Raw genomic sequence first — 24,275 nt, 5'->3', positions numbered from 1 at the left:
ATTTTCTCTCTGCTCATCGCTGGTCACAGATCCGGCCGGATCCCTTCGGCCGGTGTGTGTAGAGGACTAAAAGGTGCATGGTTCACGTGGTCATCGCCGCCGAGAGAAGGAAGAACGCGACGATTCGGCCATCTGGTGCAACAAGCTTGTCGACATCCAGAAGCAATACAAGATCATCAGCAACGGGCAGGAGAAGGACTCCGTGGTTGACCTCACTGAGACCATCATCGACCGCTGATACGCCAACATGAAAGAAGACGACTTGAACACGTGGGAGGTACCTCTGAATCTAGCCTACATAACCTATGCGGCCAAGGACGCATACGCATGCTACGACATGTACAGGCAGGTCTAGGACATGAGGGCGTGTCTGCTTCCCGTAACCGACGAGTACACGGACAGCCGCAGCGTCATGATCAAGCGTGCCAGGAAGGTCTAGATGTTGTACTTTATCTATTTATAAGCACCTTTATCATCTCAGTATTTCATGCATTAGCCTATGTGTCGTAATTATCTGTTTTGTCCGAAATATTTCTTTTAAGAACCCATTAACCCGATTGCTTTTTTTGTGGCTATTTGCTTATGTATGTAAACTAGTTCACTTGTCCGTAAAAAAACTAGTTCACTCAGCTGCCATGCTTTGAATCTCCTTCCTCCCAACATATTCCCCTCCTCAGGTGGACCCAGCAGGTCTCTGAATTTTCTCCCACTTTCTTTTTCGATGTAAACTGAGTTTTCTCCCAGTACTTTCCCCTAGAACCAACTCAATTGTCCCACGTCTAGCCTAAATAATAATAATACCCCACGTACTATTAACTCATCAAATTAAAATGATATTTTATTTCGTAAGTTGAAAGTTCTTACAAAATAATAATAATAATTGTTTATATATAACTTGGCAAGTTAACTCCTAGTGATTGCGTACATAAGCTTGCAAAGATTTTACTGACGTGCAATCATGTGTTTATGTTTTTATAACATTTCTCCGTCTAGCCCAACATGATATTTTCACCCAGCCCAACAAGTCCGCGGATTTCGAGAAAAATGCAAATGGGATTTAAATGGGCTGCATAGATGCTACATCATTGTTTCACCCAGCCCACCAAATGGACTAAAAAAACAAATGGACTGGCTGACATGTGGGCCAGTAGGTCGAAGCCTAAGAAGGCGTTGGATTTACATCCAACGGCCGGCATTCTTTTTCAATCTCTCGTCTTCGTCCCCCAGCGCTGCCGGAACCGCCTGCTCCAGCCTTCGGTGTCCAGCGGCGTTGTTTTGCGCTCCTCAGCGAAACGCTACCCCGCCGACGGCCAGGCCATCCCTCCACTCCGCACCTCCTATTATTCTCTGCCGAGTGTAGGCCCACCCCGCACCCGAACCAGTCAAGTTTCGCACTCCTCTCCGTCTGCGACTCCACTGCCGCGTCTTCACCATCTCTGGGTCGTTCCATTCTGGGGCCTCACCGTCGTCCACCCCCTCCGTGCGCTCGGCGCGGCGTGGTCAACATACGAGAGTCATCGGAAGAGGACTGTACGTGGAGAGCCTGACGGCTGGGACCCACGAGGTCCATGGTCGCACGCAAGGAAAGTTCCTCCTTATTACGCACTGTACGTGCACTGTACGTGGGAAGGGCTTCTGTATTTCGCGAAAAAAACGTTCCCCCCGCTGACAGGTCGGACCCACCAGCTATATCTTCGCACGCAAGGAAGTGCCTCCTTATTAGGCACCAAAAAATGAATACCCCCTGCTAGCTGGGACCCACCATAGTGGGTGGCTGACTTGTGGGCCTACTAAGTTGACGAGGACGGAGGGCTTCGTCAACTTAGTCAATATGAACTATTCTAGCTCCAGTGACCGTACGATGTCCATCCAACGGCCATAGTGCTTCTTCAACCTCTGGTCTTCTTGCTCCAGCCGCCCAAAGCAGCGCCGGTCGTGCCGCGTGCTCCTGCCTCTCGTGGCCGGCTGTGATGCCGCGGAGGCCTCACCGCCCCCTACTACTCCCACCGCTGGCCCAGGGTATCCCTCTACTCACCCACACCCCCTGTTATTCTGCGGCGACGGCAGCCTCACGCCACAGCCGAACCAGTGAACCCTCGTACTCCTCTCCGCGTGGGCATCCACTGCCGCGTCTTCCCCGGCTCCGTGTCGTCCCCTTCCTAGGCCTCGCCTTCATCCACAGCCTTGGTGCTCTCGGCGCGGCGTGGTCAATGTGGTCAATGACCAACTTCCATCGGAAGAGTACTGTACGTGGAGAGGCTGACAGCTGGGTCCACGGCCACAGCCCAGTTTTTTTGTGATTTGCCAAGTAAGTTGCTTTGTCAGGCCTGTTGGGCTGCAAATCTTTCAAGACGAGGAGAGCTTCATTCGGCTGGCCGAGAAAATGGCTTATCAGTAATGAGAAATGGGTTGTACATTTTTAAAACACATCAAACCGGCAATTAGTTTCAAATATCTTTTTTTCATTTCGAGATTTTAAATTAATTAATTTTTATGCGTGGAGAATTTGTTGGATTTTATATTGATATACATTTATTTTTAAAATCAGTTTGAATGTGAGTCGAAATTTCGGGATTAAAAACAGTTCGGACCGCACCGAAATATGCAAAATTTCGTATAATTTTTTAACAGTGGCCACAATATGGGCTGTAATGCTAACAAAAAGAATATGGGCTCCAAAAATAACCTTAAGAATTAGCAAATGGGCTGTAAATTATTAGAAATAATGGTAGATGGGTTGTATGCTGTTTTCCATAGATTTGAGGCTTTCCTAAAAAAAGGTTGGCGCACAAGCAGTGACTGTTGGATGTCCATCGAACAGCCGTCGTGCTTCTTCAATCTCTGCTCTTCCTGCTCCAGCCGCTCAAACAAGCGCCGGCGGGACTGCCTGCTCCCTCCTCCCTACGGCCGGCTGTGCTGCCGCGCAGGCCTCACCGCCCCACCGTACTCCCATCGCTGGCCTAGCCATCCCTCTACTCACCCACACCTGCTGTTATTCTCCGGCGACGGCAGACGAACCAATAAACCCTTGTACAGTCGTACTCCCCTCCGCGTGGGAAACAACTGCCGAGTCTTCCCTGCCTCCGTGTCGTTCCCTTCCTAGGCCTCGCTGTCGTCCACCGCCCTGGTGCTCTCGGCGCGGCCTGGTCAACGTGGTCAACGACCGACATGCATCTGAAGTGGACTATACGTGGAGAGGCCGACAGCTGGGTCCACGGCCGCACGCAAGGAAATGCCTCCTTATTACGCGCAAAATAATGATTCCTCCACCTGACATCAGGGACCCACCGAAAGGGCCTCTGTATTTCGCAAAAAAAACGTTACCGCCGCTGACAGCTCGGACCCACCAGCTATATCTTCGCACGCAAGGAAGTGCCTCCTTATTATGCACAAAAAAAAATGAATACTCCCCCTGTTAGCTGGGACCCAGTATAGTGGCAGGCTGACTTGTGGGCCTACTAAGTTGACAGGGACGGAGGGCTTTGTCAACTTAGTCAATATGCACGATTCTAGCTCCAGTGACCGTACGATGTCCATCCAACGGCCGTAGTGCTTCTTCAACCTCTGGTCTACTTGCTCCAGCCGCCCAAACCAGCGCCGGTGGTGCCTCGTGCTCCTGCCTCCCGTGGCCGGCAGCGATGCGGCGGAGGCCTCACCACCCCCTACTACTCCCACCGCTGGCCAGGCCATCCCTCTACTCACCCACACCCCCTGTTATTCTGTGGCGACGGCAGCCTCACACCGCAGTGAACCAGTGAACCCTCGTACTCCTCTACGCATGGGCATCCACTGCCGCGTCTTCCCCGGCTCCGCGTCGTCCCCTTCCTAGGCCTCGCCGTCGTCCACCGCCCTGGTGCTCTCGGCGTGGCGTGGTCAACGTGGTCAAGGAACGGCTTCCATTGGACGTGGACTGTACATGGAGAGGCTGACAGCTGGGTCCACGGCCGCAGCAAGGAAGTGCCTCCTTATTACGTGCAAAATAATTATTCCTCCACCTGACAGCGGGGACCCACCGGACGGGCCACCGTATTTCGCGAAAAAACTTTTGCCCCTGACTGCTGGGACCCACCAGCTACATCTTCGCACGCAAGGAAGTGCCTGACAGTCGGGACCCACCTGGTCGAAGCGTACGTAGCGTTGTCATTCTGGTCGCGAACGTGTACGTACATATATACTGGTGGATGTAGAGGCGCGCACGTGTCGTAGTAGAGGCGCGTACGTGTCGTAGTAGAGGCGCGCACGTAGCATGTACACGTACGTATAGCGGCCAGGGTGCAAGAAAGAAAATACGGCCACGTATGTGTACATACGGGCGGGGTCTCGAACGCCTACTCGCGCATACGTACGGCCAGGGCTCGTGTACATGGCTGGGTCGGAACGGAGAACAGCGTCGTCGTCGTGTTCATGGGGAGGCAACGGAATGTGTCATGTTCATGGGGAGGCAACAGAATGCGTCGTGTTCATCGGGAGGTAACGGAACGCGTGGGAGCCAACCGGCTGGGTCGGAACGGAATGCGTGGTCGTGTTCATCGGGAGGGCTTGGACGGAACAGGCGATGGAACGAGGCCTGGCGTACCGCACAACAGAGGAAACGGACCTCCTACGTTCGGAACAGGGTCCTGTTGATCGGGAGGGGTGTGGCGTACCGCAAAACGGAGGAAACGGACCTCCTACGGTCGAAACGGGGATCCTGTTGATCGGGAGGGGTGTGGCGTACCGCAAAACGGACGAAACGGACCTCCTACGGTCGAAATGGGGGTCCTGTTGATCGGGAGGGGTGTGGCGCACCGCAAATTGGACGAAACGGACCTCCTACGGTCGAAACGGGGGTCCTGTTCATCAGGAGGGGTGTGGCGTACCGCAAAACGGGACTCCACGGGATACTGTTCATCTCCACCGTCGACCTCCTCCAGCCTCCACGGGCTCCTGTTCATCTAGCCTCCACCGCGCGCTACTCCACCGGCTACTGTTCAACCACCCCTCCACGGGCACCGCTCCACCTCTACTATTCATCCAGCCCTCCACACCACGGGGTCCTGTTCAACCACCCCTCCACGGGCACCCCTCCACCGTCTACTGTTCATCCAGCCCTCCACCACACCACGGGGTCCTGTTCATCCAGAGGCAACGCCACCGCTCATTGTTCATCCAAACCCCCCCCCCCCCGCAACGCTCACTGTTCATCCCAGAGGCAGCATCGATCGGCTTCAGTTAGCAGCAGTAGCGAAGGAATCGCTCGATCGGGTTCAGTAAACAGCCATCGATCGATCGCTCGGGTTCAGTAACGTGTAGCCTGCAGGGCAATCGCTCGGGTTCAATTAGAGCCCAACGCCTCGCTCGGGTTCAGTTAGAGCCAACGCCTCGCACACACGCGCGTACGTGTACGAGAGAACGCGCATTGCTCGGCCCCCGACCTCCCACCGTAACCGGGAACTTGCCGAAATTTTCCTCGCCCTCGCTTCTACCACGGTTTTTCCCGTCATGGACGGCCCAAAGAATGTCATGCAGCTGCGTCTCCGTCCCGCCCAAGACGAAAAGCCCATTTTCAGTCATGATTTTTTGTCATAGAAGTAGGAGCCCACCACATCTATGATGATACCGGGTTTTTGTCACAATTATCGTCATAGAAGTGTCATATGTATGACAGAATTTTTTTCGTTCGGCCCAAAATGTCACGGATGTGTCTTTTTTTGTAGTGCTAGGGTGAACCTGAAGTTACCAAAACAGCCCCCTACCAACCATCATTCGTAGTCCTGTTTCGAAGGGTAGAATGGTAACTTTGCACTGCTCAAATCAGGGTCGCGGGAGATTTTCCTGCCGACCACAAAATTTTGTAACACTGAACTCCTCGTTTGGCGTGTTGGGTGATTGGGCTAAGCAACTAGCGAGTAGTACTGGTAGTTAGTAGTACTAGTAACTACTAGTACTCCCTCCGTTTTTATTAACTCTGCATATAAGGTTTGACCGAAGTCAAACTTCCTAAAGTTTGACCAAGTTTATAGAAAAATATAAACATTTACCATAAAAAATATGTATGATGTGAAAGTACATTCAATAATGAATGTAATGGTATTTATTTGTTATTGTATATGTTAATATTTTTTGTTATGAACTTTGTGAGAGTTTACAAAACTTGACTTTGACCAATGCTAATACGCTGACTTAAATAAAAATGGAGGGAGTACACATTTGTTTTCTTAGTTTGTAGTGGAATTAATCATTTGTTGTAATTGTAAAATAAATATATTAGGCTACTGACTTTGAATGTAATGGTTTATACAATTCAATAGTTAGAATCATTGTTGAATTCCAAGATGTATACGAGGTCTATAGTACTTCACAATATGCTCAAACTCACATAATCCCAGTCAAATGAAAATATAAATGCATTTCATAGTTATTACTTTGTAGGATGCAACAAAACCAACCATAACTCTACATGACCCATTATAAAAGCAACATTTTGAACACATCTCAATGTGTGAATGAAACGTGTAGAGAGAGCTTGCGAAGATGGAGCAGATAGGGAGGGAAAGATTGTATGTATGTGGGCAAGAGAGTAGGAGACAAACCTAATGCTACCTCTTGAGCACTGCGTTGGTTTTCCCTTGAAGAGGAAAGGGTGATGCAGTAAAGTAGCGTAAGTATTTCCCTCGGTTTATGAGAACCAAGGTATCAATCCAGTAGGATACCACGCTTGAGTCCCACGCACCTACACAAACAAATAAGAACCTTGCAACCAACGCAATAAAGGGGTTGTCAATCCCTTCACAGCCACTTGCAAAAGTGAGATCTGATAGAGATGATAAGATAATATTTTTGGTATTTTTATGATAAAGACTAAAAGTAAAGAAAGCAAAATAAATGGCGCCAGAAATAGCTTGTTGACGGGAGATTAATATGATGGAAAATAGACCCGGGGGCCATAGGTTTCACTAGTGGCTTCTCTCAAGATAGCATAAGTATTACGGTGGGTAAACAAATTACTGTCGAGCAATTGATAGAATTGAGCATAGTTATGAGAATATCTAGGTATGATCATGTATATAGGCACCGCGTCCGTGACAATTAGACCCACTCCTGCCTGCATCTACTACTATTACTCCGCACATCGACCGCTATCCAGCATGCATCTAGAGTATTAAGTTCATAAGAACAGAGTAACGCCTTAAGCAAGATAACAAGATGTAGAGGGATAAACTCGTGCAATATGATATAAACCCCATCTTTTTATCCTCGATGGCAACAATACAATACGTGTCGTTTCCCCTACTGTCACTGGGATCGAGCACCGCAAGATTGAACCCAAAGCTAAGCACTTCTCCCATTGCAAGAAAGATCAATCTAGTAGGCCAAACCAAACTGATAATTCGAAGAGACTTGCAAAGATAACCAATCATACATAAAAGAATTTAGAGGAGATTCAAATATTGTTCATAGATAATCTTGACCAGAAACCCACAATTCATCGGATCTCGACAAACACACCACAAAAGAAGAGTTACATCAAATAGATCTCCAAGAGAATCGAGGAGAACTTTGTATTGAGATCCAAAGAGAGAGAAGAAGCCATCTAGCTAATAACTATGGACCCAAAGTTCTGAGGTAAACTACTCACACATCATCGAAGAGGTTATGGTGTTGATGTAGAAGCCCTCCGTGATCAATGCCCCCTCCGGCGGAGCGCCGGAAAAGGCCCCAAGATGGGATCTCATGGGTACAGAAGGTTGCGGCGGTGGAAATAGGGTTTTTGGCTCCGTATATGATGTTTCCAGGGTATATGAGTATATATAGGCGAAGGAGGTCGGTCAGGAGAGCTACGAGGGGCCCACGAGGGTGGAGGGCGCGCCCAGGGGGTAGGCGCGCCCCTGCCTCGTGGACTCCTCGTTGATTTCTTGACGTACACTCCAAGTCCTCTGGATCACATTTGTTCCAAAAATCACGTTCCCGAAGGTTTCATTCCGTTTGGACTCCGTTTGATATCCTTTTCCTTCGAAACACTGAAATAAGCAAAAAACAGCAATTTGGGCTGGGCCTCCGGTTAATAGGTTAGTCCCAAAAATAATATAAAAGTGTATAATAAAGCCCATTAAACGTCCAAAACAGGATATATAATAGCATGGAACAATAAAAAATTATAGATACGTTGGAGACGTATCAAGCATCCCCAAGCTTAATTCCTGCTCGTCCTCGAGTAGGTAAATGATAAAAACAGAATTTTTGATGTGGAATGCTACTTGGCATGATTTTCAATGTAATTCTCTTATTTGTGGCATGAATATTCAGATCTGAAAGATTCAAGATAAAATTTTAATATTGACATAAAAGTAATAATACTTCTAGCATACTAACTAAGCGATTATGTCTTCTCAAAATAACATGGCCAAAGAAAGTTCATCCCTACAAAATCATATAGTTTGGTCATGCTCCATTTTCGTCACACAAGAATGCTCTCATCATGCACAACCCCGATGACAAGCCAAGCAATTGTTTCATACTTTAGTAATCTCAAACTTTTTTCAACTTTCACGCAATATATGAGCGTGAGCCATGGATATAGCACTATGGGTGGAATAGAATATGATGATGGGGGTTATGTGGAGAAGACAAAAAAGGAGAAAGTCTCACATTGAAGCGGCTAATCAATGAGCTAGGGAGATGCACATCGATTGATGTCAATGCAAGGAGTAGGGATTGCCATGCAACGGATGCACTAGAGCTATAAATGCATGAAATCTCAACAAAAGAAACTAAGTGGGTGTGCATCCAACTTGCTTGCTCACGAAGACCTAGGGCATTTGAGGAAGCCCATTGTTGGAATATACAAGCCAAGTTCTATAATGAAAAATTCCCACTAGTATATGAAAGTGACAAAACAAGAGACTCTCTATCATAAAGATCATGGTGCTACTTTGAAGCACAAGTGTGGAAAAAAGGATAGTAGCATTGTCCCCTTTTTTGGGCCTTTTCTTTTTTATTTGGCCTTTCTCTTTTTTTGGGACAATGCTCTATGAATGATGATCATCACACTTCTATTTATTTACAACTCAATGATTACAACTCGATACTAGAACAAAGTATGACTCTATATGAACACCTCCGGCGGTGTACCGGGATGGGCAATGAATCAAGAGTGACATGTATGAAATAATATGCATGGTGGCTTTGCCACAAATACGATGTCAACTACATGATCATGCAAGGCAATATGACAATGATGAAACGTGTCATGATAAACGGAACGGTGGAAAGTTGCATGGCAATACATCTCGGAATGGCTATGGAAATGCCATAATAGGTAGGTATGGTGGCTGTTTTGAGGAAGATATAAGGATGTTTATGTGTGATAGAGCGTATCGTATCACGGGGTTTGGATGCGCCGGCGAAGTTTGCACCAACTCTCAAGATGAGAAAGGGCAATGCACGGTACCGAAGAGGCTAGCAATGATGGAAGGGTGAGACTGCGTATAATCCATGGACTCAACATTAGTCATAAAGAACTCACATACTTATTGCAAAAATCTACAAGTCATCAAAAACCAAGTACTACGCGCATGCTCCTAGGGGGATAGATTGGTAGGAAAATACCATCACTCGTCCCTGACCGCCACTCATAAGGAGGACAATCAAACAACACCTCATGTTTCAAATTTGTTACACAACGTTTACCATACGTGCATGCTACGGGACTTGCAAACTTCAACACAAGTATTTCTCAAATTCACAATTACTCAACTAGCACAACTTTAATATTACTACCTCCATATATCTCAAAACAATCATCAAGCATCAAACTTTTCTTAGTATTTAACGCACTTATAAGAAAGTTTTTACTAATCTTGGATGCCTATCATATTAGGACTAATTTCATAATTTAAACAAATTACCATGCTGTTTTGTAGGACTCTCAAAACGATATAAGTGAAGCATGAGAGAACAATAGTTTCTATGAAACAAAACCACCACCGTGCTCTAAAAGATATAAGTGAGGCACTAGAGCAAACTTTATATAGCTCAAAAGATATAAGTGAAGCACAAAGAGTATTCTAATAAATTCTGAATCATGTGTGTCTCTCTCAAAAGTGTATTCAGCGAGGAAGATTGTGGTAAACTAAAAACAAAGACTCAAATCATACAAGACTCTCCAAGAAAAACACATATCATGTGGTGAATAAAAATATAGCTCCAAGTAAAGTTACCGATGGACGAAGACGAAAGAGGGGATGCCTTCCGGGGCATCCCCAAGCTTTGGCTTTTTGGTGTCCTTGGATTTACCTTGGGGTGCCTTGGGCATCCCCAAGCTTAGGCTCTTGCCACTCCTTGTTCCATAATCCATCAAATCCTTACCCAAAACTTGAAAACTTCACAACACAAAACTTAACAGAAAATCTCATAAGCTCCGTTAGCGAAAGAAAACGAAACACCACTTCAAGGTACTGTATTGAACTCATTATTTATTTATATTGGTGTTAAACCTACTGTGTTCCAACTTATCTATGGTTTATAAACTATTTTACTAGCCATAGATTCATCAAAATAAGCAAACAACACGCGAAAAACAGAATCTGTCAAAAACAGAACAGTCTGTAGTAATCTGTAACTAACGAAAACTTCTGGAACTCTAAAACATCCTCCAAAATAGGACGAGCTAAATAATTTGTTTATTGATCTGCTGCAATTGGAATCAGTATTATATCACGTTCTGGTGATTTTTAACAATTTTTTTCGTGAATAGAAAGTTTCTGGAATTTTCAGCAAGATCAAATAACTATCATCCAAGAAGATCCTATAGGTTTTAATTGGCACAAACACTAATTAAAACACAAAAACAAATCTAACCAGAGGCTAGATCAAAGATTCATTCCTAAACAGTAGCAAAAAGCAAAAAAAAAACTAAAATAAAATTGGGTTGCCTCCCAACAAGCGTTATCGTTTAACGCCCCTGGCTAGGCATAAAAACAAGGATAGACCTAGGTATTGCCATCTTTGGTAGGCAATCCATAAGTGGCTCTCATAATAGATTCATAAGGTAATTTTATTTTCTTTCTAGGAAAGTGTTCCATACATTTCCTTAACAGAAATTGGAATCTAATATTTCCTTCCTTCATATCAATAATTGCACCAATCATTCTAAGGAAAGGTCTACCAAGAATAATAGGACATGAAGGATTGCAATCTATTTCAAGAACAATGAAATCTACGGGCACATAGTTCCTATTTGCAACAATAAGAACATCATTAATTCTTCCCATAGGTTTCTTAATAGTGGAATCCGCAAGATGCAAGTTTAGAGAACAATCATCAAATTCACGGAAACCTAACAAATCACACAAGGTTTTTGGAATCGTGGAAACACTAGCACCCAAATCACACAAAGCATAGCATTCATGATCTTTAATTTTAATTTTAATAGTAGGTTCCCACTCATCATAAAGTTTTCTAGGGATAGAAACTTCCAACTCAAGTTTTTCTTCATAAGATTGCATTAAAGCATCAACGATATGTTTGGTAAAAGCTTTATTTTGACTATAAGCATGAGGAGAATTTAGCACGGATTGCAACAAGGAAATACAATCTATTAAAGAGCAATTATCATAATTAAATTCCCTGAAATCCAAGATGGTGGGTTCATTGATATCTAAAGTTTTGACCTCTTCAATCCCACTTTTAATTTTTGCATCAAGATCTAAAAACTCCGAATTTTTGGGACGCCTTCTAACTAAAGTTGACTCATCTCCAGTCCCATCATTATCAAGATTCATATTGCAAAACAAAGATTTAATAGGGGACACGTCAATAACTTTTAGATCTTCATCTTTATTCTCATAAAAATTAGAAGAGCATGCTTTTACAAAGCAATCTTTCTTAGCACACATCCTAGCTGTTCTTTCTTTGCACTCATCAATGGAAATTATCATGGCTTTGAGAGACTCATTGATATCATGCTTAGGTGGGATAGAACTAAGTTTCAAAGAATCATCATCAAGAGAAATTCTATCCACGTTCCTAGCCAATTCATCAATCTTAGGCAATTTTTCTTCAAGCAAAGTATTGAAATTCTTTTGAGAAATCATAAACTCTTTAACACTAGTCTCAAAATCAGAGGGCATCTTGTTAAAATTTCCATAAGAGTTGTTGTAGGAATTACCATAATTATTAGAGGAATTACTAGGATACGGCCTAGGATTAAAATTTCCTCTATAAGCATTGTTACCAAAATTGTTCCTACCAACAAAGTTCACATCCATAGATTCATTATTATTCTCAATCAAAGTAGACAAAGGCATATCATTGGGATCAGAAGAAACACTCTTATTAGCAAACAATTTCATAAGCTCATCCATCTTTCCACTCAAAACATTGATTTCTTCAATCGCATGAACCTTTTTACTAGTAGATCTTTCAGTGTGCCATTGAGAATAATTAACCATAATATTATCTAGGAGTTTAGTAGCTTCCCCTAAAGTGATTTCCATAAAAGTGCCTCCCGCGGCCGAATCTAAAAGATTTCTAGAAGCAAAATTCAATTCGGCATAAATTTTTTGTATAATCATCCACAAATTCAAACCATGAGTAGGGCAATTACGTATCATTAATTTCATCCTCTCCCAAGCTTGTGCAACATGTTCATGATCAAGTTGCTTAAAATTCATAATATCGTTTCTAAGGGAGATGATTTTAGCGGGAGGAAAATACTTAGAGATAAAAGCATCTTTGCACTTATTCCAAGAATCAATACTATTTTTAGGCAAAGACGAAACCAAGTTTTAGCACGATCTCTAAGCGAAAAGGGAAATAGCTTCAATTTAACAATATCATTGTCCACATCTTTCTTCTTTTGCATATCACATAAATCAACAAAGCTATTTAGATGGGTAGCGGCATCTTCACTAGGAAGGCCGGCGAATTGATCTTTCATGACAAGATTCAACAAAGCAGCATTAATTTCACAAGATTCGGCATCGGTAAGAGGAGCAATCGGAGTGCTAAGAAAATCATTGTTGTTGGTATTGGTAAAGTCACACAATTTAGTATTGTCTTGAGCCATCGTGACAAACAAGCAATCCAACACACAAGCAAATAAGAGGCAAGCGAAAAAGAGGCGAACGGAAAAAGAGGGCGAATAAAACGGCAAGGGTGAAGTGGGGGAGAGGAAAACGAGAGGCAAATGGCAAATAATGTAATGCGAGGGATAAGAGTTTGTGATGGGTACTTGGTATGTCTTGACTTGTGCGTAGACTCCCCGGCAACGGCGCCAGAAATCATTCTTGCTACCACTTGAGCACTGTGTTGGTTTTCCCTTGAAGAGGAAAGGGTGATGCAGTAAAGTAGTGTAAGTATTTCCCTCAGTTTTTGAGAACCAAGGTATCAATCCAGTAGGATACCACGCTCGAGTCCCACACACCTACACAAACAAATAAGAACCTTGCAACCAACGCGATAAAGGGGTTGCCAATCCCTTCACGGCCACTTGCAATAGTGAGATCTGATAGAGATGATAAGATAATATTTTTGGTATTTTTATGATAAAGACTAAAAGTAAAGAAAGCAAAATAAACGGCGCCAGAAATAGCTTGTTGACGGGAGATTAATATGATGGAAAATAGACCCGGGGGCCATAGGTTTCACTTGTGGCTTCTCTCAAGATAGCATAAGTATTACGGTGTGTAAAGAAATTAATGTCGAGCAATTGATAGAATTGAGCATAGTTATGAGAATATCTAGGTATGATCATGTATATAGGCATCACGTCTGTGACAAGTAGACCGACTCATGCCTGCATCTACTACTATTACTCCACACCTCGACCGCTATCCAACATGCATCTAGAGTATTAAGTTCATAAGAACAGAGTAACGCCTTAAGCAAGATGACATGATGTAGAGGGATAAACTCATGCAATATGATATAAACCCATCTTTTTATCCTCGATGGCAACAATACAATACGTGTCGTTTCCCCTACTGTCACTGGGATCGAGCACCGCAAAATTGAACCCAAAGCTAAGCACTTCTCCCATTGCAAGAAAGATCAATCTAGTAGGCCAAACCAAACTGATAATTCGAAGAGACTTGCAAAGATAACCAATCATACATAAAATAATTCAGAGGCGATTCGAATATTGTTCATAGATAATCTTGATCATAAACCCACAATTCATCGGATCTCGACAAACAGACCGCAAAAGAAGAGTTACATCAAATAGATCTCCAAGAGAATCGAGGAGAACTTTGTATTGAGATCCAAAGAGAGAGAAGAAGCCATCTAGCTAATAACTATGGACCCGAAGGTCTGAGGTAAACTACTCACACATCATCGGAGAGGCTATGGTGTTGATGTAGAAGCCCTCCGTGATCAATTCCCCCCCCCCCCCCCCCCCGGCGGAGCGCCGAAAAAGGCCCCAAGATGGGATCTCACTGGTACAGAAGGTTGCGGAGGTGGAAATAGGGTTTTGGCTCCGTATATGATGTTTCCAGGGTATATGAGTATATATAGGCGAAGGAGGTCGGTCAGGAGAGCTACGAGGGGCCCACGAGGGTGGAGGGCGCGCCCAGGGGGGTAGGCGCGCCCTCCTGCCTCGTGGCCTCCTCGTTGATTGCTTGACGTCCACTCCAAGTCCTCTGGATCACGTTTGTTCCGAAAATCACGTTCCCGAAGGTTTCATTCCGTTTGGACTCCGTTTGATATCCTTTTCCTTCGAAACACTGAAATAGGCAAAAAAACAGCAATTTGGGCTGGGCCTCCGGTTAATAGGTTAGTCCCAAAAATAATATAAAAGTGTATAATAAAGCCCATTAAACGTCCAAAACAGAATATATAATAGCATGGAACAATCAAAAATTATAGATACGTTGGAGACGTATCACCTAACGAGAGAGAGAGAGAGAGAGAGAGGGAGAGAGAGAGAGGAAGAAGTTAGGTCTGTGAGAAATATGGAGACATGTAATATACGTGAGATGCGTGTGCATCCGGATTTTGTACACGTGGAAGGAGAAGAGACAACAGGTTTGATGAGAGAGCTGCGAAAACATGGACGAGAGGGGAAGGATCTCGTGGGTTGAGGGATTGATAATTTTGTGCAGGAGAGAGAGGAGGGAGGAGTCAGTCAGCCATCGTCACATCATCCTGCTTCCAAATGGCCCCGCATTCTCTAGTGCGGTGTGGTCGCCGTGTTCGATCTCCTCGATGCCCTCTTTGTAGATTGAGGTGGTGTGCATGCTGGGGTGCAGAGAAGCACAAGTGAGAGTGGTCGCCATATAACCTTGGATGGGGATGAATTGTGTGCTCAGGGGAGGGGGAGTGTGTGCAGTGTGTGTGTGTGTGTGTGTGTGTGTGTGTTTGTGTGTGTGTGTGTGTGTCAGATATTGAGAGAAATCAAACCTATGGAGAGAATGTGTGTGTATGTGACAAAAAGCTACATGCTAAATAGGGTTTTCACGCAGAGATTGTGCGTGCGAGATAGAGAGCGATGTGCGGGCCTTGAGGTGGGCAGGGGCCGGGTGAGGGTGTCAAAATGTGTGCGTTGATGCATGTGTTACATGCGATCGTGCGAGGGATGGGAGAATCAAGAGAGATGGTTATTGTGTTACGAATGCTCCTCTCTCTCTCGCACACACACAAGTACAAATAGAAGACCGCTCTCTCATGTGTACACAACGTATCGGCATCTCTCTATGTCTCATGCATGCATGATCATTTGCACATTCACACCTCTCTATGTCTCTATCACACGCACACCGTTCCACATTGCCCTTCCGCCACAACACATATATGGACACATACACGTGTTCTCTCTCAGTCACACATAGAATGAGTATTTAAAAAAACTAGGGCGCACCTAAAACATCCAATCCAAATAAGCACGAACTGAAGCTAAATTCAAATATATGGAAATATTGTAGCTTGAAGAACTTTTCCAGGAAAAAAGTACAGTAATATTCAGGGATTGTTTTCACACACACAAAAAGGTTCGGTGGATGTCCTTCGAGCGAGACACGGTGATGCACCGTTCGATCGACCGCGCGGCCGCGGTGCACGCGCTTGGACAGGATTTCGTATCGATGATGTGCTAACTAATATGGTAGTATAAGCACCGCCTCAGTCTAATGTTTACGTGTACTAGTACGGTGTTCTTTTAAGTTTGACCAACCCTATATAAAACTAAACCAAGCTCCCATATGCGCGCTCATCAATATGTCGCAGCCGCGGTTGCGCATGCGGGCGCCCGCTTGCTCCAGCCGACCATCTCTCGTCCATCACCGTCGTGTCCCTGCCATCCCTGTGCCATGAAGCCGAAGGCTCACCCGCTCACGTCGTCTGCAGTCCCACCTCGCGATGTCGCCGCACTGCCAAGCACGCGAGCAGCTGGGGGAGCCGCGTCTATGCCCGCAGCATACGAAGAGGAGGATGAGTGTGTGCTCCAGCACGCCGGCGAGGAGGAGCTAGCATGTCATTGTCGTCTCCGCCCGCGCGGAGGAGACGCGCATGGTGGCTATCGCGGCGGAAGCCGGTCGCCCCCGCGCCGAGCCCGCAAACCGGGTGCGGACGCGGAATCTACCTTCAAGACCTTGAATGCCACGTGGATCCTGTAATCTGAAGGAATAATTTGGGTCAGTCGACTCTTGTGAGCCGTTGGATGCAACATGGACGGCCAGAAGGGCTTCTTCAACCTCCGTAATTGATGCACTATTCATCTTCTCTCTCAGGCATTGAGCCGCCAGCCCGCCACAGGCCTAACCGCCTGCCGCCGCCGCCCCGCCCTCCCCTGAACCGCCTAACACCGCCATGCTCCCCCACCCCCGCCATTCGTTTAACCCCGGGCACGACCATTTTTTTCCGGTGAACTGCATTCCACACCCAACACTCGTAAGATAGATCATGGGCACCCTGCCACCCTAATACAGATACTGGGGTAGCTTCTCTGCGGTCTTCTTCCTTTGCTCCGTCGAACTTCTTTCACAAATCGACTAACTCAAATTATACTACTAGTACGTATTAAGTACAGTAGGAACACGAAGATACGAGCAGTAGTACCAACTACAAGAAGAACAGTAGTAAGACATACTAGTACTACTATACATACTAAAGAGTTCAAATAACGAGAAAGAACATAAACATAGTTCTGCTGGGGGCTCAGCACAACACACCCCTGAAATAAAACTAAGCAACTAGTCCGCTTGACACTGCAGTAGAACCAGCATGAGCGACGACACTGCCACCTTACTCGGAGTCTGAGTCCACGTCCTCGACTTCGTCCTTGTCCCTCTTCCTCTTCCTCTTCGCCGACGCTTCTTTGCTTGAATCGAAAACTGGGATCTGCTTCTTCATCCAACCTTGTAGATATTTAAACAAAGGTAGGCATCCGTTGCTGCATACAGGATGTGATCTTCATCTATTGCCTTCGACTCCCATGCATGATGAAACTCGTGGTGAGGTTTCTTCAGTTGAGCGTACGAAGGATCAATCATGGCTGCTGCGAGGGTCAGCATTGAAGGCTGAGAGGAGGACACCAGGCTTGCCTTCTGGAGATCGAAGGGCTGGCCTACAACGAGGCCTATCTGACCCAGGACTATCCTATCGTTCGTGAAGTCTACAGTAACGAATTTCACTCTTTTGTCCTTGAGGAAGTTCTTAAAATCCTTGCACCAACATCGTCATGGCATATGTGGTAGACCAAGCACACGTTATGTACGCAAACATGGATCACGAAGGGCTTCTTCTTCTCTGCCTCCTTTAGAAGCTTCTCGCTTTCCAGGACTGTGGTGTACTCAACATCTAGCCCAGCGACCCACTCATCCTTTGAACTTTGGAACATGCGTAGGAAGCAAGCAAGGCATGCTTCCACCGTCGCGGATCTACGGGTGTAGATGACGATGAACTCATCGCCGGTGATGGTTCTAACCTGGTACTCAGCGGCGATCATGGAGATTCGGGAGGCCATGGATTTTGGAGGCAGGTTAGGAGAAGTTGAGCTGGTGTAATGTGAAAGGATGGGACGATTGGGAGCGAACTGTTGTAAGGTCGAAGACGGGAACGAGTAGGGCGTGTGAACGGTGTGGGGTGGTTGGCTTGCCCGGTGGATAAACGGCTGCATGCCCCCAAAAAAGTTCTCGAGTACTATGTGGGACCCACTAGATGTCATGTCTACTAGACCCATATCGTTGGCCTGACGGTATAGCTTCTGCATGTTCGCACGCCATGCCGGCGCGTGGATGTAACTTCACTTAATTCCGGCAACCGTCGCGCCTCCCACGACTTTCGCCTCCCTTGCGTGATCGCGCCCTTTGAGACTTCGAACGGCTATAAATGAGCAAAAAAAAATTGCCTACTCCGCATGCATGATACTCGCTCTGGTCCTTTTTTACTCCGCGTAAGATTTGTGTCAAGTCAAAGTTTCCAAATTTTTGACCAAATTTGTACTAAAAATATCAATATCTAAAATACCAAATATATATTTTATGAAACTGCATTTCATAATGAGTATAAAAATATTGATTTGACGTTGTGAATGTTGATACATTTTTCTATAAGTTTGGTCAAAGTAGAGGTATATTGACTTCAGACAAAACTTATATGCACAATGCAGACTAGTTCCTTCGTCCAGGTGTGTGCCATGTCCTAAATAGTCATCACAACAAGGTTAGCTATTAGAGTACTACTACTACTACCTCCTTTCTAGTTTAAAGGGCTCGATTCAAAAAATTCACCTACTCTTACCAAGATAGAGGCGGTGGAACGGTTTTTGTAGTCTGCAAAAGTACTCAACTAATGCTCTCATTCTTCACAAAAAAATGTGTTTACCAATGCATTATCGCATTGCATGCATGCATGAACACTAGTAAATGACAAAGATTTTTACATGCACTAGCAAGATGCCCGTGCGTTGCACGAAACATCAAGATGCATTTGTATGAGTAGTTTATCTTGTGGGAGAAAATGATGAACGAGGGAAGGCCTTATCTGCAAATGTGGAGAGGAATGCGGGTAAATTGTCATAGTTTCCTTCCTATCCATTAGATATAAATCGGACGGCCTATATTGCAGGATGGCAGACACACCATCGGACGGTCTATATATAGGGTGGGTCTATTATGATAACACCCGTTAAGAGTCTTATTCTGCTAACACGAGTCTATTCTGATAACACCTCCGTACTCCGACGACCACCGGCCTACCCCAGTACCCACCACTCCCCTCGAGCCCGAGGGTCACAACCTCCCTCCCCTTCCGCATCGGTGCCCCGCACCACCACCACCTACCCCAAGCCCGGTCGCCCACCACCACTCCCACAGCCGGCGGCCACCGCGGCGCCACACCCCAACACCACCAGAACCCCGCCCCTCTCCCACCCCACCCCGCGCACCACCAGCCTCCCCCTGCTCCGCCTTCTAATCCCACGCACCGCCGGCGCATAGAGCCATGGTCCGCCGCCCAGCTAGCTACCTCCGGCGGCCAACCACCGGAGCCGCGACGGCCTGGATCCGGCCTCGCCTCCTCCACACGAGCCCCCTTTCCCCACCTCCCTCCACCATCTTTCTTCCTAGCCCCTCAGCTTCCTCCACATCTGGTGGCCCGATTAGCACCAGATCCTGCCGATGCCGACGGAGATGGCCGCCTCCAACCACCACGGCCCGGATCCCTGGCTCTCTCCATCGTTCTCTGACTCTCGCCGACGTCCACCGGGATCGACCTCCTGACTTAGCCGTGCGGTTAAGTAGCAAAGGGAGGTTCGCTGGCTTCCGTCGAGCAGTTCGTTGCACCTCCCCACCGCTAGTCACGCATCCTCCGCCGTCGCAGTGGAGCAGCGCCACCACCGTGGCCGTGTCCATGCGCCGGGACGCCGAGGCTAGTGCGGCCAGGGCCTGGAGGTCGCCACTTCTACCGCGCGGGGCTCCTTGTCCCGCTCCTCCCCTGCCCACCTTCTCCCAATGCGGCCCGCCCCATCGCGCCGCCACGTCGCCCCCAGATCCGAGCGACCTCTCCTGCTCCGGTCCAGCGGCCACCGCCATGTCCGCCGCGCCCTGGGAACGGATCTGGCCGCCCGTGCAGCAGATCTGGCCAGCCCCGGGCAAATCCCTCCTTCCCACACTCCAGCAGCACGTGGCCCTACCACGCCCGCCGTTGACCGTCGAGATGGAGCAGGCCGAGCGTCGCGGGCATGGCCACATGGCCTCCTTCACTTCCAGCCATCCCTTAGCCACCTACAACCGTGCGCGTGGGGTTGCCATGCATTTCAGTGCAGCTCAGCGACCGTGGAAGTGCAGCTCGAAGGCGCGCGTGATGAGGTTCAGTGCACCTCAAACACCATTGACCTCCTCTCCTACATCTGTGTGGGCATGCGGTTTGCCGGCGCGGTGCAGTGTGCTGCACTGGTTCTGGTGATGCAATTCACCGGCGTAGTCCCCCTATCCAGCACCGAGCAGCAGTTTCATTTAAACAATGTTGTCATCAGGTTCGTCAACGCAAACAAGCAGCTCAGTGCCAGCGGGCATGCAGTTTGGTGCAGGCGTCCAGTTGCGGTTTAGTTGTTGCGCCATGCAGTTTTGCTCGGATTCGAGGTGGCCCTTCGTTGTGCACTGCAAAATTTATGTTATAAAAAATCGTGGCTTCGATGCCTCTGTTCCGCTCGAGCAGCGATGCAGTTTGGTTGGGTCACGTGCGCTGAAATTGTTGTTACGTATCTAATTTGTTGTTATTTATCTCAGAAAAATGTTGTTTACTTACGGTAATGTGGATTAGTTTCAAGTGTGTTGTGGTTCAGTTTTGAGTGTGTTGTGGTTTACTAATGCCCGATGTGAAGCACACTTCACTTGCTTGTTTGGGAAAAAAATTCGTATGAGAAAAGAAACTATGGAGTTCACTTAACCGTCTAATGCAGTGCGGTTTCAAGTGTGTTGTGGATTAGTTTCAAGTGTTTTGTGGTTCAGTTATGCCCGATGTGAAGCACACTTCACTTGCTTGTTTGGGAAAAAAATCGTTTGACAAAAGAAACCATGAAGTTCACTTGACCGTCTGATGCAGTGCGGTTTTTAGTCTGAAGCAGTGCGTTCTTCTGTCTGATGAAGTGCACATGTCGATTTTAGGCGGTTTTTAGTCTGAAGCAGTGCGTTCTTCTGTCTGATGAAGTGCACATGTCGATTTTAGTGCTTGTTTGGGATAAAAATTCATCTGAGAAAAGAAACCATGAAGTTCACTTGACCGTCTGATGCAGTGCGGTTTTAGTCTGAAGCAGTGCGTTCTTCTGTCTGATGAAGTGCACACGTCGATTTTAGTGCTTGTTTGGGAAAAAATTCGTCTGAGAAAAGAAACCATGAACTTCACTTATCGTCTGATGCAGTGCGGTTTTCAATCTACAAGCAGTGCTGTTTTTTGTTTGATGCGGTACATACGACGATTTGGTGTCGCGAAAAACAGTCTTCGCATTTCAATTAAATCAAAATTGCTCTTAAACCGCAAGGAATTGGAGAGAGTGTTCTACATGAAAAATTTGTGTCCCATTGATATATTTCCAGCGGCGTATAAGTTGAATTATTTCGACAAGCAGTTTATAAAAATTTCGCGAAAAACAGCCGCTGCCTCTCGTCGTCAGCCGCACGATTTTCAAAATTAACTAAAAGTTGTAAGGAATCTCAAAACCATTTCAACATATGAAAGTTGCGCCTTGTCCGTAGCTTTCCAACGGCGTATCACACGTCTTGTTTCGACAAATGGTTCAAAAACTGGAGCGAAAACAATACGAAAAATCAAAAAAACAGAATTCCGTGATTTACTAAATTTAAAACTGCTCTTAAATTGTAAAGAATTAGAGAAAATAATAGATATGAAAAAGATGCATCTTGACGATATCTTTCCAACGATATATCATTTGCTTCATTCCTACAAGGGGTTTAGAAAAAATCGCGAAAATACGCTCGCTGCCACTCGTCGTCCGCCGCACCGTTTTTGAAACTGCTCTTAAACCGCGAGGAATCTCGAAAAGTGTTCAACATGGCGAAGTTGCGCCTAATCTATAGCTTTCCAACTGTATGTATTATACGCCTCGTTCCGATAAACGTTAAAAGACTAGAGCGAAAATAGTACCGAGAAAACACTGCGTGCAGTTTTTTCCGACACGAAGTTCACTAGTCTATATTGCAGTGCGCTTGCTACAAAAAGTGCAGTGCTCTCGCGTTGAGCGTGCAGTGCGAAAGTGTTATCAGAATAACTATTCTGCTAATATTAGCAAAATGGACCGGCTGTATATATATATATATATATATATATATATATATATAAGTAGAGATTAGTTAATATTCTCTTTAGGCTACTCATAGTGGAAAGTATCATATACTAGTATCATGTGCATGATACTAGTGTATGATACGGGACTACCTTTATAGTGCCACGCATGACACAAAGTAGCATAGTATTTTAACATGATACGGTATCTATGTATGTTACTCTAAACCCCCCTCTCTTCTTTAATTCTTTGCCACATTAGCATGTTTGCTATTCCCGTGTACATGATACCAACTAAGATACCACATTATACCACCACTATGGCCAGCCTTAATCATCGCATGCAATAATTTAGTGCACCTTGAAATCTGAACATGTGTGGGGCGTGTATGTTTTTAATGACTTGAGACTATACCTAGCCCAGCATGCAAGATGACTTATTATGCACCGTTCCCCATACCTGCCGGTAGCCCGTTCATCTCCAAATCTTTTCCTCTCCATGTGTGAAAACAATCTACCTGCTTGACTCTCCTTCTCCCTCCGGCAGTCCCACCACTCCACCTCGTGTGGAAAAAATCTGCATGCATGACTCTCCTCCCCCCCCCCCCCCGCGCTCGTCCAATCCGTTGTGACCAGCAATATTTCCACCCCTTCCCTCCCCCATAATTTACTCCAAAAAATATGCCCACGTAGCTATTACGTTAATCACGCAACATATCTTACAGGGCGCTGCTTCAGTTACTTAACTGCAGGTGCATTGGGTCACTGACATGTGGGCCCAACAGGCATCTGGCCCACATGTCAGTGACGCAACTGCACCTGCGGTGAAGTCACCGAAGCTCAGTCCATATCTGACGTAGGTGTTCCATTCCTCGCTATAAGTATTGCGCCTCCCACGGCATTCGGAAGAACGCTCACGTTCATCGCTATCTCCTCCCCCTCCCTCTCACGTCGACCACCATGGCATCGCCCCTCCCAAGCCCTAGGTGCCCCTCGCTGCACCGCGCGGACGGTCACGCGTCGCCGTTCTGTTCCTTGCCGCCACTAGTCGAGGAGGACGCGTCGGTGTTCCCAGTATCGCCAGACGTGCGTCGAAGGATGCGTCAGCTCCCCGCTACGAGGAGAATGTCGTGCCGCCTGCCGAGCCCCCCCCAGCCTTGAGGAGCTTTGGAAAGAAATGGATGTCACCTTGTGGGAGGCTTTGCCTCCGACAGAGCTCGCCAAAATAGAGGGGGAGAAGAAGGCCGAGGAAGAGAAGCGCGCCGCAAGGCATGCTGCCTGGAAGGCCTATGTCGCGTCCGAGAGAGTTAGGCAATTGGCTCTTTGGCAGAAGGCTCATGCGAGGGCCGTGAGGGCGGCGGAGGACGCCCGTGCCAAAGCCCTGAGTGCAGTCGGGCCCAAGCGCCTCATCTACGCTTGGCGGTACGTGGACCGGGTGCACACTTCCAGCGAGGAGGAGTAAAACAGGATCACCACACCGGTGAGATCGCTCTCACCCGCCGGCAAGCCGCCAATCAGCACCTCGCGAGTTGCGAGGCTGAGGAAGAGGCGTTGTGTCGGCGCGCTGGGAAACAACCACACACAGGGCACTCGTGGCGCGCCGCAAGCGCTCCTGCGAGCGCCGTGGCTTTTATTAGGAATAATTTAGTTTCGAAAGGCGATCTCATTAGTTTTGGGACGCAAATGATAAATCCCGAACGTTCAGGAATTATTAGCGTCCTTAATTAAGTATGTAAAAGGAAAAGTTTGGAAACCTTGTGTATCCGTATGCATTTTGTAAGTACGTGCATATAGCACAAACTTTACTATATATCGCACTACGCCTCTCTATATATATGCTTGCAGGCTGTGCTACTACTATTACTTATGTATGTGCAAATTCACGTTTTAACATTACGATACGGTTTTTGTAAAAGTAGAAAAACAACACTAGTCAAGCTTGTGAAACGATTCAATGCAAAAGAAATAAAAAAATGCTCGTTTGATTGTTTACTTTTAGCTTCCTTCTTTGTGGTTATTTCTCTATCGTACTTTGTACGGAGTATCTCACTGGTCGG

This window comes from Aegilops tauschii, chromosome 4 (assembly GCF_002575655.3).
Source record: "Aegilops tauschii subsp. strangulata cultivar AL8/78 chromosome 4, Aet v6.0, whole genome shotgun sequence".
Lineage (NCBI taxonomy): Eukaryota > Viridiplantae > Streptophyta > Magnoliopsida > Poales > Poaceae > Aegilops > Aegilops tauschii.
This window is presented reverse-complemented; position numbering follows the sequence as displayed.